This window comes from Chionomys nivalis, chromosome 15 (assembly GCF_950005125.1).
Source record: "Chionomys nivalis chromosome 15, mChiNiv1.1, whole genome shotgun sequence".
NCBI classification, from domain to species: domain Eukaryota; kingdom Metazoa; phylum Chordata; class Mammalia; order Rodentia; family Cricetidae; genus Chionomys; species Chionomys nivalis.
In genome coordinates this window covers 13,564,440-13,581,161 of record NC_080100.1, presented here as the reverse complement: position 1 = coordinate 13,581,161, position 16,722 = coordinate 13,564,440, and the positions used below count along the sequence as shown (strand labels likewise).

General features: G+C 34.1%; 1 protein-coding gene across 7 annotated transcripts in view; it reads left to right on the top strand.

Annotated features, from left to right (window-relative positions):
• Positions 1–16,722, top strand: part of Cdh18 (cadherin 18) — a 736,062-nt gene that overhangs the window by 168,102 nt on the left and 551,238 nt on the right. The window contains exon 1 of one of the 7 annotated variants that reach the window (XM_057789876.1): positions 10,088–10,114. The exons of 4 other annotated variants lie outside the window; for them this stretch is intronic. The gene's annotated coding sequence lies outside the window, so the exon portion shown is untranslated. Of the gene's footprint in view, positions 1–10,087; positions 10,115–10,144; positions 10,252–16,722 lie in introns of those variants that run through there. 2 more of the 7 variants (XM_057789881.1, XM_057789880.1) reach the window with 2 other exon arrangements.

Here is a 16,722-nt window from a genome sequence, read left to right as displayed (position 1 = left end):
AAGATAATTATATTAAAAATATAGGGTATATGTCAATGTTAGTTTGAGTTTCATACACTCAAAAATGCCCTGTGAGTGTATGGTCATAGGAAACATTTTATTTTTTCCAAATTAATTCATTATGGAAATGTGTTATTTAGTAAAATTACACAAGCATTCTTACATACATAGAATTTAATTTTCAATATTAATATATTAAACCTAGCTACATATAATATGTAAAACTGAAGTGGTAAATTTAATGTCATAATGATGGCCCAATTTTTTTCCTTAAAGGGTTTCGCTACCAGATGATTTTTTATAAAATCAAATCAAAATTATATAATGGATGATCTAGGTAGACATACAACTGCAAGAAAAATATTAAAGGAAAATTTTGTCCTCCTGCTTTTTTTAAACATTGTGATTAGTGCCACTGTAGTTTTATGATGATAGAAATTTGAGAGAAAAGGTCACAGGACACAAAAAATGAAATCATGCGACAAATAGCCTATTATTGGTTTTTATTTTTTTTTCTCAGTAGGATGTGTTTTATAAAATTATGTACAGTGGGTTTTTTTTTTTTGAAAAAATTTCGGCCTCCTCCCCGCCTGCCATTCCCACCCTACTCCTCTCCCCCTCCCCCCACTTTTCTCCCCCTCCCTCTCCAGTCCAAAGAGCAGTCAGGGTTCCCTGCCCTGTGGGAAGTCCAAGGTCCTCCCCCCTCCATCCAGGTCTAGGAAGGTGAGCATCCAAACAAGCTAGGCTCCCACAAAGCCAGTGCATGCAGTAGGATCAAAACCCAGTGCCATTGTCCTTGGCTTCTCATTAGCCCTCATTGTCTGCCATGTTCAGAGAGTCCGGTTTTATCCCATGCTTTTTCAGTCCCAGTCACGCTGGCCTTGATGAGCTCCTGTTAGATCAGCCCCACGGTCTCGGTGGGTGGGTGCATCAGTCACGGTCCTGACTTCCTTGCTCATGTTCTCCCTCCTTCTGCTCCTCATTTGGGCCTTGGGAGCTCAGTCCAGTGCTCCAATGTGGTTTTTAAATGAAGCCAAGTAATATACTATTTAATTTTTATTTAACAATAATTTGATATTTTGTTTTCTTTTCTCTTTTAATGTTCACCATTATAACTTAGATAAACAATTTATTACTTTTTTGTTTATTTGTTTGTTTTTGAGAAGTGTCTTACAATTTAACTCTGGCTGTTGAAATTCAGTATGTGGACAAGGATGGCCTCACACTCACAGACTGTTGCCTGTGTTTGCTTTTGACTGCTGAGATTAAATGTACCTCTGGACTAGGCCAGAAATCTATTACTTAATAGCCAGCTACTCAGCTATTTTTATGTGAGAAAAGATCAAACCAAGCATCCATTTATGAAACAAACAGCATATATTTGTGGTGATTGGTGCTGTTATTTCATCTTTGAGACTTTCTGTTGTTCAAGGAAATGGAAAACTACTTGATAATAAGCTTGTGCAATATGGTGATTGCAAAGATACTGAAATTTTAACCACAGTAGCTATTTTGTTACATACACAGATTACAAAATAGGTACTCAAGTACTATTTAATAACAGAATATATATATATATATGCATTCATATATAACTAGTAAAGATTTTATTTTTCCTAATGCGAGCTCTCTACCGATGCAAAAATCCCAATCAAGCCAAATCACAATAAGCCAAATTAAAAGATATCCAGGTTTAATGGGATTCCTGTGCTCTTGGGTGGCCGCAAGGGGGCCGGGAGGCTGCAAACACTATCACAGGGCGGGGGCGGGGAGGGGACCACTGGCACCACGTTTCTTTCCTAAGGGAGCTCACTTCAATACCCTGTGGGAGTGGTCCTGACCCCCCCTCGCCCCTCCCCCCGCCGCGGGAGGGCTCAGGACCTGGCATGAGGGATTTGGAGTCCAGACCAATACAACTCTCAGGCCCCGGGGGGTGGGATGGATGCAAGGGGCTGGGGTCTATGCTCCCAACTTAACAATGTGTATTTCCCCAATTCAAATGATGCTCTAAACCTAGAAGTACATATAAATTTATCAGTTAATTATAGAAAGGCATATATATTCATGAAATATTTATTGATGGGTATTTGAAATCATTTTATTCAAAGGAAGCACATAAAAATGGTTCAATGCACTGAATATGCTTAAGGATCTCATAAACTTACCAAAATTATACCATTGCATTTATTTTTATTGTTATTTTAAACTTTGATATTACCTGTGTTTTTATATGTTCTTTGTTTGTTTTTTTTGTTTGTTTGTTTGTTTTGGTTTTGGTTTTTCGAGACAGGGTTTCTCTGTGGTTTTGGAGCCTGTACTGGAACTAGCTCTTGTAGACCAGGCTGGTCTCGAACTCACAGAGATCCGCCTGCCTCTGCCTCCCGAGTGCTGGGATTAAAGGCGTGTGCCACCACCGCCCGGCTGTATGTTCTTTAAGATTCTCTAAATATACAGAAGATAATTATTTAAAGACTGGCTAAGCCAATAACATTGCATGGTAGCCTTAATGAGTGTAATTAGATATTTTAAATCTCATTGATATTCAATTAGAGTCATAATTCATGCGTTACTATAGTCAATATTTCTTGAAAATTTGATTTTGATATATTTTTCATGTACACTTAAATGATAAAATTTCTACATGTATAATACTATTTTAATTTTTAAACAGTACTTATTTTCCATGTTGGAAAATCCTAATCTTTCTTGTATATTAATACCCTTTTCTTCTTTTTTATTCAGCATATGCATTTTTCTTATTAAGACATGGCAGCATTCCTTTGTAATGTCTATTCTTAAGGAAATAGGAAATAATTAATTAAATAATTAAATTTAGACCAAATATGAGTGATCCTATCATGGGAAGATGGGGCTACGTTACCTCAGTTTCCATGTCCCAAAATGGAGAAGTTTCATGAACTTCTATAGTAATAGAACACAGAAAGTATAAAAGCAAAGTCATTAATAAAAATTTTTGGTGAGTGTAGCTCAGATGCAATTTCCACCCAGGTAGATGGACCTAATGTTATTTGATAGCATTCTTAGCCCTCCAGGGTTAGAGAATAGAATAATAAGTTAATATATTACAAAAATCTTTATCTGTTTTTGTTTTTTTTAAGAACAGTAGGTCTTTTACAGATGCAGGCTAGGACTACCTTTACACTGGCTTAAAATGAGCACCAGAGAAATGGCCATTGGTCTATATCCTGCAGAAGTTTCTGAAATCTCCTTAGCAACTACAGGTTTTTTTTTTTTTTTGTTGATTTTTTTTTTTTAAATCAGTTCATCAGCCTTTACAGGCAGGGTCTCAAGAGCATACTTCTAAGAGACAGCATCCTTCTTCCTTGACCTGGAATGTACTGCTGTTCCCCATTTGTCCTAAATCACTGAGGACACATTTAATATAATTGATAACAGATTTGATAAGTCAAATCATGTTCCCTAGAAGACACATTGAAACTTTTAATTCAATGGATTTTATTTTTTTATTTTATTTTACTTTTAGTATTGGGAGTGAATTTCAGTGAGTACTGAAAGTTAGTCTGTGTTTAATTTCCAACAGCTTAATATACCCCTGATTTCAAAAGGTAGGAGTAGAACAGAATGGCTGTATTAACATATAAATTGAAAGTCACAGGGTACATTTAGCACTCATGCCCTTGACTCATGCCCTAGACCAAACATTCTGTAGGAAAACCGCTCTTTGGGTGAAATCCCAAGTTATTTCCATAAAGGGAACTGGAACTTAGCTGGATCCCTAGACTTTTGTTTTAGGTAGGAACCAACTACTTCCCTATTTCAGGAGTACGACACCTGGAAACAAGTTCCACCTGTTTACAATAGCCTTGAGAGAGCAGAACTCTGATTTACAACTAGGTGGGACTTTTGTTTGAGTTAGAAGCACAATAATCTTGAACTAAAAACACTTGTGTGTGCATGCGCATGTACACACACTGTCACACACACACAATCTTTTTTTTAATTAATTTATTTATTTCTTAAAGATTTCTGCCCCTTCCCCGCCACCGCCTCCCATTTCCATCCCCCTCTCCCAATCAAGTCTTCCTCCCTCATCAGCCCAAAGAACAATCACAATCTTTTTAATATGACCTAAAAATATAGACTTGAGTACTTGTATTCAATTTAAGGTTTCTCAGGAAAAGAGGAGAGAGAAACTATACTAAGGGAGAACAAGAAAATATTTGTGATAATTGCAGCAGGAATGAAGTGATGTTTCTGTAAACCAAAGATTCACAAGATGACTGTCTTAGTGACTTTACCATTGGTGTAATAAGATAACATAACTAAGGCAGTTTAAAAAGAAAGTGTTTATTTCAGAGGTTACAGTTTCAGAGGTTTAGACTCTGTGATCAACATGGTGGAGAGAACGGCAGCGGACAACTCCATCCAGTCCTGGAGCAGTAGTTGAGAGCTCACATATCGAGACAAAACCAAGAGGCAAAGTGAGCCACTAGAATTCCACCCTGATTTACCCACCCCTATCAAGGTCATGGCTCTTAGTCCTTCAGAAACAGTTCTACCAAATAGAGATGAAGAATTCCAACATATGTGTTTACACGTTCCATTCCCATTCAAACCACCATTATAAGGAACATATCTGGTAGTTATCAGAAAGACAAAGGGCGGAGTTCTCCTCCTAGTAAAAATGCCGAGTCATGATGGAGTGTGATGGAGCTAACAATATTGTCCTGGAAGGCTTGTCTTTAGAATGAGAGAGAGGAATGCTATTTTATGTCACCTAGTTTTATTAAACCAGCCTTAGGAAACTAATTTAAGCACATGGAACACTCTTCACTATCTACAATCATAATAAGAAAAGCTTCAAAAATAAAGATAAATGAAGATAAGTCCGCCACAATTTTAGCAAGGCAATCTGGGAATGGGTAATCATTCTGGCTTTGACTAGAGGCAGATGTTTATTTCTTTTTTCTTTTCTTTCTTTCTTTTTTTGGCAAACTTTTCTCATTAAAACCAACTTTTAAAGCAAAACAGCACCACTTTCCAGTATTAGAAAGTGAAATGCCAGATGAGGTTTATCATTTCTCAGTTTATCCTCATTCAATCATATTTTCTGTTCTAACAACTGATAGAAAGGAAAATCAGGAATAATAATAATAATAAAATAAAATCATCTCATTCACTTAACAATTATCTGAGGTGAAAGTAAATGCCTCCATTTTCTGTAGGTCGTTTGTATGAGTTTGTCTCATGTCAGCTCTTAGGTATACAGCATGGAGGCCATTTGGAGATTTTAGGAAATGTCTGAATAAAGGGGAGTCTAGCAATAAAGAGCTGGGGTATGAGGCCAATCACTGAGGTAAATCAAAATAAGCACTAAGGCTGGAAAAATCAGGAGGGCCAAGGGAGTTATTCTAAATTTAAGAATTTTCCCCATTGAAAAATAAATAAAACAAAGACAATTTAGGATCAAAGGAGCCAGGTTAAATTGGCCTGGACTATTTTGCACTGGGGACTAATAAGACGGAAGTTCAACGCTGGAAGTTGTGTTGGTTTATTCTTAATTATTTCCTTCTTTCTGGAATCTAAACATTATTCTCTTACCTCTCTCTTTGATGCTGACAAAGTACATTCTAAAATGTCCCATTCATCTAAACACAATTGCTCACAAGAAGCAAAAAAATTAAGTAAATCCCATGTTCTTTGTTTTCCTAGCTCTGTCTAGATTGTGCTTTTCTGTACAGCCACTTGGGTTATTTTTATTTCACATACTTGGTGTTGCAATTTTCTCTTGTTGCTGAATGCCCTTTGCATTGCCCCATTGAGTCTGATTTTGTTTCTTACATTTTTTCTAAGCTGTATAGAATCTTCCTGTTCTTGGCTCCCCATCACCACTCTCAAGATTGTTCCTCAGTCACTCATGCATTTTAAGTTTTTAGTCTTTTCTTTCCAGTCTGGAACTTTGAGCCTTACTTTCTGACAGTGACCATATGAGAATGTTCTCTTGTCATGTGATTCCTCAGTTAGCAATTATTAGTTAATAGCTTTCAAACTGATATTTCCAACCCATAAATTATCATTTAATTAATTCATTGTTTCCCAATTAACGTTAAAATGAACATGTTCATGTCTGAATGTGTCTAGTTTGTGAATATAATTTCTCCTACATTCAATAGGTTACTTATAAAATGAATATGTGTTTATGAAAGCTATATTTTTTTATCCTTGCCAACATTATCATATTAGGTTTCTTCTCTCTTTGCCATCTTAATATCTTCATAATTGAATCCTTTGTGCTCGATCTTGTTGCTTTAATACTCTCCACATTCTTTTAAAAATATTTTAATCTTATCACAGCTCCCCATGTCTTAAATTTTTCAGTGATTTCCATAGAATCTCAGAATCAAGTACAAACTCATAAAATATCATAGGATACAGGACTCTCCTGAACCAGTACCACACTCCCAACCTCATTTTTGGTACTTGCCTCAGGAACAGATCACAGTACAGGAAGAAGGAAATATATTTTCTCTGTATTGAGAAAAGACTCTGGCAGAAATATCTAGATATCCATCGAAAGATCAGTGGATACAGAAAATGTAGTATGCCTTGCAGATTAATCCATCAACAAAAGACCATATGTTGCTTGCAAAAAAAGGATAGAAACTGGAGATTACCGAAGTCAGTAAAATAATCTAGATTTAGAATATCAAAAACTGTTTATATGTTTATATGATATGTAGAATTTCAATTTAAAGAATACAGCTAAATACAAAACACCTTGCATAATGTTATCATTACATAGTTTATGTGTGTCCTCTTGATTGCCAGGCTCCTGTTTGTATCTATATCTAAAATTTGAATTTATATAATCATTTTTTGTTACAATTTATGTCTGGGTGCTATTTTAGCACACGAGAATTTAATGCTTTGCAAAATAAAACATGAAACATAAAGACATGAACACTGTGGTTGTATTATATATGTGTTTGTGTCATACACATGACAGCTTGGAGGAAGGAAATCTCTGAGTGAGTGTGTGTGTAGCAAGTGATATGAACAAAGTACAGTATTAGATATGCATGAAAAGGACATTCAATAATCACATGTACTCACTCATGAGTGGGTTTTAAACATAAAGCAAAGAAAACCAGCCCACAAATCACAATCACAGAGAACCTAAACAACAATGAGGCTCCTAAGATGCTTAGATCTAATCTACATGGCTAGTAGAAAAAGACAAGATCTTCTGAGTAAATTGGGAGCATGGGGACCTTGGGAGAGGGTGAAGAGGAGGGGAGTGGCAGGAAGGGGAGCAGAGAAAAATGTAGAACTCAACAAAAATCAATAAAAAAAGAAAATGACATTTTGAAACCTGTCACTTATTGTGATAAATTAAAAATATTGTGCATTATGATTACAATATCCCAATTTTGAGAAATATTCTTATGGGTAGATTAATAATTATAAACAACCTGATAATCAGATATTGAAAACAGAAACATATAACTTCATATCTTCTTTTCACCGATTTTTGTCAATTTATTACAGTGTTAGCTCTATTGCTCTGTCTTTGAGGGTTGGTTTTTTGTTTTGTTGAGAAGGGTGAGTGCAGTTGTGTACCATGACGACTGGAGGAGGGTGCTCAGTACTTTGCCTTGTCAATCTTTGCCTTCTTTCCTCGTAACATGCTCCTTCAGTGAACCAGAATCTAGGCTGGTGTTATGTGAAGCCACACCCGACTTTGTTGTGGGTCCTAGCAAATTGTTCTCCGGTCCTTTTACATGCCTTCCAAGTACACTTCACCACTGAGCAAGCTCATTACCCTCCTGTGTCTCTTCTACCTGTTAGGACTACACAGATAATCTAAACATTTACTATATGGGTTATTCTCTAGTGTTTCTTGCTGTTATGCTACCAGTGCTACAACATCTTTAAATATGAACAATCTAAATTGGATTTAAAATCCATGTTTTTCTGTAATCTCATTTAATTTCAGTAAAAATAGATTTAATGAGTTAGGTATTTATGCTTATTTCAAAAGTGTAAAACATGAGACCCATGGGCATAACTTCAGATCAGGGACTTTGAACATTACAAGATCAATGTGTCATAATGTGACTAATATCATTTTGTACCTAAACTTCTTTGATTCCTGCTTTGGCTCTGATTTATTAGTAATTTTATGCCTTTGGGCAGTAGCTTCCTATGTCCTCATTAAGCAAAGTCATCTGTACTAAATTAACTATTTGTAAAGTGAAAAGGAAAGGTGTATCAAATTTTAAATGACTTAAGATGCACCGAGCAGTATATGAACAAATATACAATTTATTCTCCATTTCATTTGTAATATAGTTGTAGTGCTGAAAAAGTTTATCAAAAATCAGTTAATAACAGTAGGGAGAATTTCCTTATATCTCAGAAGTAGCTATTCTCCTGAACCTACTTACTCTGTCCATTGTGTGTTTGCCCACATTATCCACAAATAAGGATCTGTCTCCCTGACCAGCCATGAGGATCTCCTGACCCTGGTATTTGCCCACGGAATCTTTCAGAATGGGAAATGATTACTCTCTAGGTACTGTGGTAATCCATCTGTTGAAGGAGGAAAAGTTGTAGGTGTGTATATAAATTCCACATGATTTCAATCTGCTGAAATGAATCTACACTATTCATCTTTGAATATTTGAGTACCAATATCCAAGGTATATATATTTCTGTACTGTATATATGTATTTATTGTGCTGCATGTGTGAATGTATTTGTCATGAATGAATAAAAAATTTCATGTGCATACAGAAACAAATATGACATACGCCTAAAAAAGGATAGATTTTCAAACAATGTATATTTGAAATAGAGACTACAATGTTGTGTGACTATGTGCCAGACATTAAAATGACAGATGCTGCATACACTCAGATGTGGAATTTAAAAAGTAAAAGTTGACTCCACAAGAATTGAAGATTTATTATTGGTACCAGGAACAGGAGAAAGATAGTGAGACAAAGGGGCCACAGAGAGTTGAGTACTAAGTGTCAAGATGAATGTAGATGGAAGCATGAAGCTGCAGTATGCTGGTGGGCAGCATCATGACAAGCATGTGATGCCATGCTATTTTTTAAAATAGATTGTGTATTTTCCATAAAGTTATTACAACTACTTGTGGAGATAATATACTTGGCTTGATTACATAATGTGTGTACATGGAAATATGTTTTAAAAAAAAGCACATTGTTAATGCAAATAATTCTGTAATTTATGTTGCATTTATTAAAACTATAAAGTACAATTGCAATTTTAAATTATTAAATTAATATTATTACTTAATGTTAAAATATTATCCTATTTAAATTATTATGTAAATAAATAATTTCTTAAAACATAACTTAGTAAATTTCCACTACTTAACTACAGTTTGTATAACTTTTGCTTATAGGTCTCATTCTTAATACCAAGATGTTATAATTTACTTACTCACACCCAATGAAATTAGAACTGAGTAATGCTAGGTGTACCCTGAGCTGCAAAAGCTCGGATCATCCCCTGAGCTGCAAAAGCTCTGATCAGCAGAAGCAAGGGGGAGAAAAAGCAAAAACACAAGGTTCACTTCTGATTTATCTTGTACTGCTAGTCACATTTTTTAAGTTACAGATAAAACAAAAATGCTCATATTCAAAGAAGAATGTTTGATTACAAATCAACCTGCTTTCCAAGGTTTTTAAACAGGCATACTTATTCTCAGAGACACACTCAAATCCCCATAAATGATTTCTATTGCAGTCAAATATTTCAGTTGTCTGAGAGAAAGTGTCTCAGTGAGATCCTGACTGCGGATGGCAACTTCTTTCTTTTTATATTGCAAAGTACATTCCTTCAGAAAAAGAATCTATACCATCACTTTCTATGTAGGTTGCATGTCATCTTATCCACAGTGACAGAAAAAAATATGATCCCAGAATATCTGCAGTAAATTCTGCTGAATGCTAACAGCGGACTCAGATGCATTTCATTTCTGACCTTGTGAAATGCTTTTTTCTGCTTATGTAACCCCTTGTATATGAAATGTATAAACTGCCGCGAAAGCTCTGGCTGCTTGCATATGGATATGTCCCAGAAAACAAATGTCGTTCAGGTCAGTTACATCAAGGCAATCTTTCTTCCTTTTCTTCCATGGCATGAGACTGCATGAAATATTTTATTGCATTTTAATGACATCCCAAGAAGTCACACAGTGATTCGTTTCACGTGAGTGCTTGTTAATCTACAATGGTAAGGAAAATTCAATCAAACTCTCAAATCAGCTATTTCCAAAAGATTTATAGATTATGGAATGTATTTCATTACTTTTATGAGCACGTCATAATTCATTGTATGTATGTACTTGTGTATGTGTCTCGGAGTCTGCGTGTCTGCAAATCTGTGTTTCTGTGAGTGAGTACATACTTACCTGTCTGTCTGTCATTGTGCCACATTATGTGAGTTGAAAATAGAATGCCATAAAATTCTATTTGTTTGCATAATCTTAAGAAAACAAGGTTTTTATGTGTCCATATCATTTGACTTTTATGTAATTCTTAATCAGGAAAAATGTAGGATTCTAAAAGATACAGAAAGTATTTAGACTTGCATCCTATTATAAAATAAGAAGAAATGAAATATAAGAACTTGTGATATGTGGCAGGTGACAACATTATGTCGTTAAATCTACATGTACATTCTCTGATTATTCTGTTTACCTTTTTAGAGGACATAATTTATGATCATGATTTCTGTGTTCTCCTAAATCAATTATTAATTTTTTTATCTGATAATACTTGCTTTATTTTTAAGAACTATTCCATAGTAATGTTATTAAATTTTATGAAAACAAAAATTTATACCTCTAATTTACTTGTTTACCACAAGCAATTATTGACATGTTTAGGGTCACAACCAGAATTTATGTATAAAAAGTAGAAAGTTTCCTTTGGCTTTTTTGTTTATTTTTTTGATGCTTTTTGTTTATTTTGTTTTTTTTGTTGTTGTTTTTAGAAATACAACCAATTTACATGGAGTAATAAATGAACTTAAATCACATATATCATAAATTAAAAAAATTATAAAGACCTAAAAGTAGACTCAAACTTTCTGATATGAAGCAGGCGGATGAGCTTTATTTATTTGACTCTGTTCTCATTGCCGGGCTTCTGCAGTATCTGCTCAGGGAATACACAATTCCCTCTTAAAAGCTTCAGTGAACTGGATCACAAATTTGGTCACCAGGGATGAAGAGAGTAAATAAAGCATTTCTGTTTAGGCTGTGTGCTGAATTTCCTCCTCTTTAGATCTTTGGGAGGTTCCAGTCTCTGGAAAAGAATGCCATTGATCAGAAAAATTCTGTTGGCACAGGGCTCACTGAGGAGGGGTTAACTCAGACAGTAACTGGGACATTGAGTTTTCATTTTAAAATCACCAAGTTAAATAAAATATAACCAAACAGTAAAGGGTTATATTATATGTATCTTTTTTTCTATGTTAATCATACGTGTTTCTTTAATTAAAATATGAACTATGGTAATTCTATGTACTACAACTTTTGTGCTTCTATCACATTAGATCCTTTCTGTTTAGCTAAATTTTTTAGAATTCTCATTGGACAGGAGAAAGGGCTGAGCCAATAAAGGTCAAAGTTTGTAACCAAAAGGTAGAGAATGGTTATTATAACTTAGGTGTAGTAGCTCTATGTATATCGCATTAAAAGCTAGATACTAATGACAAATTACATTCAATTAAACTCTAAGTGATTATGCTTACATTAATAATTAGTTACTTAATTTTATTCTTTTAATGTAAAAAGTGTATTAATTAAATATATTCAATCTTGATGACACTCATTAGCATGTCTTTCATCTCCCTTCCAGGCTTTCCCACACCCCTTTTTCCTACAAGTCCCGTTTTCGTGTTTGCGAATTGATACAGGACTATGTGTGTAATTATGGGTTTAGAACTATTCTTTGGATCCTGGGAGTCTCATTAGTGGACATATAACAGAAAATAGAATCTCCCTAAATCTACAATCAATCAGTAATCTCCAGCTCATTACCCAAGGACAGTGAACTATGAACTCTCTTTGCTTACCCTTGAGTAACTGCTGACAGGGCCAGTGTTTTTGCATGCCCTGTGTTATAACCGCAGCAGTTGCAAGCTCTTTATTTCAATGTTTGTGTTTTGCCTAGGACATGGCAATTCAGAGCCTTCCTTGATGTCTTCTAGCTCTTACAAACTTCCTGTGTTCCCCAAAGCAACGGTTCCTAAGTCATACAGAGGGTGCTGTATGTATCTCATTTTGTCATGTTTTCAAGAGTCACCTCTTCTCGTTATGTAAGGAAACTTTGAGTATCTGTGTTCACTGCCATTCGTTGAAAGTATGGCTTCCCTGATTTAAGCTGAGAATATTTGTATGTGGGCACAAATATAGATCTTCAGAAATAAGCTTGATGCTACATTTATTTAAATATTCAGAAAAAAACTTGGTGCTACATCTATTTAAATACTGTTCTAGTAATTTTCTTGCTACAATGAGCAATGAATTAAATGATATCTTCTACTAATAAGAAAAACAATTATCCAGCTATAAATTAACTATTTACTTTTAAAATTATTAATCTTTTATCTTAAAAGAGCAAAGTTCTTTTTGGAAATTTTTAAAATTATGTTTAAAACAAAATACTTTTGAAATGAAGAACATTATACACAGAAAGTACTAGCCATCATATGGAACTTATACAGAAATTGTGTGTGTGTGCATATATGTGTGTATGTTTATTCATACATATATACATATGTGTATCACATATGTAATTGTGTATACATACATATACAAGCACACACAGATATGTATGATTGTGTATATAATCTGTGTTTATTATACATATACATGCATGACACATATATGTTCTACATTCACAAAGTAGAATAACAACTTAAAACATCAACTTGATGCAAGTACCGAATATTCTACCTGAAATTAAGCAGTGCATTCTGTGAAACAGTATCATCCTGTTTGAGGAATATGGTCAAGTTAAAGTAAAAAAAAAAACATTTATGTATTTTAGTTTCTTGTGTTTATATTGGTAATCTTGTTATATGAGATTTGTGATTAAATGTTCTTCATAATTACAAGGGTAGAATTGAGTGGTCATCTCATTTGTATGTAGCCACTAATATAGGAACAGTCTATATAGCTCAGGCTTATGTTAAATTTGTAAAAATCATGTCAGTCTTATTTATGTAATTATTGCAGATATGGTATATCATCTATGGCAGTGTTTTTAAATATACTTGTGAATATACACAAAGTAAAACAGAATGAAGATACGATCTAGAACATGTTTCAGTCTATATAATACAGGAACAAATTTTTTTTCTATTCAAAATATTCTTAAGCAAATTAACAACAACAATAAAAAGGAGACATTTCTAGTTCCTGCATATATTGATTGATTTTTATAATGTACAGAGCAAACATTAGCTATGCTTCCTATACTCTAACTTACTTTAAAATATTTGATACTTTCATCAAAGCAATAGAATAAAATTTGATGGAAGATGTATGCCCACTCCAGTTAATCCATTGTTTCTCTAGTTACCCAAATGAACAAAAAACATTATCATTGGAGGATGGTTGGCTATAATGACCTTTATGTGGTTGAAGAAAATGTGCAAGTATTTTGCCAGGAAAACTAGTTATCAATGTGATTTAATTCTCAAATATAAAGTAAAATGCACCAATTTTAATAGATATATTTTATACCTGTTATATGATAGTATACAAGGGCAACTTTTATAAAGAAAGGTATGTTTTGGACTTATGATTCCAGAGAAATTAGAATCACCTATATTATTTTGGATAAAGCTTAGTAGCAACTGAAAGTAGAAGCTGAGAGCTGAGTCCTCACACCTTGAAACACAAACATAAAGTAGTGAAAGAGAACAGTGAAGGACAAAAAAACATTTAGTCCCTAAAGCCTCCTCCAGGTATGCATGTCCTCCAACAATGCTGTGCCTCCTAAGCCTCCCTAAAAGGAATCAAATGCACAAGATTAGGAGAGACATCTCAGTCCGATCACCACACCTCATCAAAATATAATTTTCTTTTCATGGATGAGATTTTTTAAGCAAAGCAGAAAATTGAATTCAAATGAAGATAATCATCAATACTGTCCTTACGAATTGACTGCATTATGACAGTATACAGATGCTGAGTGCACTGGCTCAAGGATCAACTTGAATACAAATTCGTATACTAGTTGTGGTGGTGCCATAGCAATTATCTAGTAACTGGACTCACGAAAGTGGTGTTAACGTTTAATGTTAATATTTAATATTAATTCAAAAAGAAAGCACCCTTCCTGTATTTCCTGGATCATTGAAAAACATTTACAAATGGGAACTGCTCTGCACACAGAGTGGTATTTGGAGAGAAATAAAACAAATCATTGGTTTACTTCAGAGGCAGAGCCCAAGATAACACACAAATGAACGATGCACATGCAATGTCAATATTTCTAATTTTAATGTGTAAACTAAATTCCAAGGAGGATCATGATAGATGTTGACTTCCTGGTGGAAAATCTATGTGATAAAATTAGATTATAGCCTTGCTGACATCTAATAGATTTAGCACATAGAAAATAGGCAATACTACAGAAAAAACTTTGAGGCTTTGAGTAGCTTTTCTATATTAATATTACTTTGAAGATGATTTCTCAGAAAATTTGTGGAAACATTTAAAAATTAGTTGTATTGTCTGCAACTAATTCATAATCTAGCTTAAAAACTCTAGTATGCCTGGTCTACAAGAGCTACTTCCAGGACAGGCACCAAAGCTACAGAAAAACCTTGTCTCAAAAATATAACCACCACCAACAACAAAATCAACCAAACAAAAACAAAAAACAAACCCTCTAGTATAATACTTGTAAATTAATACCCCAAAAATTATGTTCCTTGGAGAGATCTTAGGGGAAGAAATAACAAAAAAAAGCAGTGCTTTATCATGAAAAGATAAATGCCATTCTCTCAGACATTGCATTACAAAAGAGCAACGAATAGTTAATTATTTAATATCTTCAAAGAAATTTTATATTAAAATATAGCAATGCTGTCTTTATACAGGAATATCTTCAAAATAAAAAAATAATACTGAATTTTTCATGTAAGTGCGTGAAGTTTATTTGTGGGTTTTATAATTACTAAATTCGCTTTTCTTCTCTCCTTATGACCTATAAAAACCAATCATTTTTTTTTTGGTTTTTTCGAGACAGGGTTTCTCTGTGGTTTTGGAGCCTGTCCTGGAACTAGCTCTGTAGACCAGACTGGTCTCAAACTCACAGAGATCCACCTGCCTCTGCCTCCCAAGTGCTGGGATTAAAGGCATGCCCCACCACCGCCCGGCAAAACCAATCATTTCTTGATCTTTGATTTACAGCTGTTTGAACATTAAGAGTCTCGTAAATTGTGTCTATTTAAATTTTCTAAATTGAAACCTTTTAATGTCTGCACATCCTTGAAATAAGAGAGTCAGGACTATCAGAATTCTGTATATTCACTCAGTTCATAAATTGGATGGTTTATCTATTACTTGATATTTTAAAATATTAAATTCAAGATGTTAATAGGGGCATTTTTTAATGTTTCAGAATAGAACCTATAATTTTATGCTCTCTACGGTCTTCCTGTACTTATATCTCTAAAATTTTCGCTGATTTATTTCAGGAGTCATGCCTTTGTAAATTTTCTCCTTCTCAATGGCATGTTACATCTTTCTTCTCCTAAAGGCATTAGTGATAAAGGATTAGGCCCTGCCAGTTCCTTGACTTGCTTTGATCAGCGAAGATATTGTTTACAACTATGATCACATAAATATTTGCTGTGCATAAGAACTTACTCTTTAAGGGACACCACACAGCTTAAAACAACCAGTTCTGCAAGGTCTTAATTGAGTCAATGTCAAATGTAAGACTCTGGTTTGACAGTGTGATTGCTGTTATTTCTTACAGTTTGGTGTGTCTGTCATTGACAGGATCAAAGACAAAACCTAGCATCGTAAAAGACTAAACAAAACATACTAATATACTAATATATTTATCATTGATATAAAAATATGTGATTATCCTCATTCTATGTTTTTATATCTTAAATGACTCATCAATATTTATTTCAGCCTTAATTTCACTTAGATTGCTAGACTCACTGAGTGGAAACTATTATTTCTTCGCTGCATTCACTTAGTAGTCATAGCAGCTACTGATAAACTTGGTTGGGTACATGAGTTCTACTATTTTGAACCAATTTATACTGAGTTGAGTTAAATTCATTTCCCTCATTATTGAATTTGCCATGCTAATTGTACACTATCTTTATCCTAGGCAACATTAGATCCCTCTAGATACCTGAATATCATAAAAATTTTGTAAAAGTGTTACATCTAACACATAAGAACAATAAATGAAAAAAATCAATGTTATAATAATCCTCATCAACTACACTGTATGTAACAGTACAATTTCTTTATGTTTATTTCTTGATCAACTATTGATTGGCAAGTTTGTATGTCTTGATATGAAGACTCAGATTATTAGAAAACAGTTGCAAACACGCCAATAGAAAAGTCAGGTTTCTCTTGGTGATTGTTGATGATAAGTTGTCCATGTTCCAGCAGATGATGTCTCCCTCAAATCTATGTGTATAGAGCCTTAA